Below are 966 nucleotides of genomic sequence, written 5' to 3' on the forward strand. Positions count from 1 at the left end.
CACATCACCGAAAAGGGCAGCGTCGCTTCCGGCTCATATTGTTAGAATGGGAAAGCTGAAGGCTTTTAAAGCAATTTAACATAGATAATAAAGGGTAGCCTAACCAATTGTAAGTGAAATAAGTACAATATTTATTTTATAAATGTCCTACCTGGTTGCATTGGTTTCCTCCTCTTAAATGTTTCACAAATTAAAGAACAAATGTCAGTAATCCTGCCTCAGTGCTTGCAGAGGGCAGCATCATTTCAGCTTTTTGATAGTTTTAATCAGGACCGAAATTAGGATTAATTTTAATTACTTTTGTTTTGTAAGGCTTAATCTCAGGATGTTCGAGTTTATCACATCAATTTTTTTTATTTTATTTTATCATTTTCTTGAATGATCCAAAGCCTACCAGTTCTACCTGATCAACATTTTAGTCATAAAATATATACTATCTAATGTAAGTTTTTTAGTCCAAAATTTTTGATAACTCTTGGTCAATAACATCAAACAATACAATTTTACTAAAAGCCTAAAGATCTGCTATACAATAAAAATGAACTAGAAGGGTTTGTTTTTTGTTTTTTTGTTTTTTACTTGAAACTTTCAATAAATCTTGAATATCCTTTCTTTAAACACAGAATACTGAGCTTAACTCTTCTTTTTGACAGAAGACGAGAGGTGGAATCATACTAGCAGTTGGCAGCGATGATATCAGAGATCATCTCAACACGAACCTTGCAGATCCTCTGTCAGGAGCAGATGGCTGAAGCAGCTGATCTGTGAAAGACTGGTCCTGCAATGTGTTTTTTTTAAAATCACTTCCATCAAGACGAGCCGTTTCTTCACCGCCAGAGCTGGGTAGTTTAGTTTCCTAATCACTGCACCTGAGCAGTCACTGACTAATTGCTACAGCAGTTTGTAATTAAAGTGGAATCGGCACTCTAAAACTGCAGATTATCTGAGGTAATGAAGGATAAGGAG

This window comes from Oryzias melastigma, linkage group LG12, assembly GCF_002922805.2.
Source record: "Oryzias melastigma strain HK-1 linkage group LG12, ASM292280v2, whole genome shotgun sequence".
NCBI classification, from domain to species: domain Eukaryota; kingdom Metazoa; phylum Chordata; class Actinopteri; order Beloniformes; family Adrianichthyidae; genus Oryzias; species Oryzias melastigma.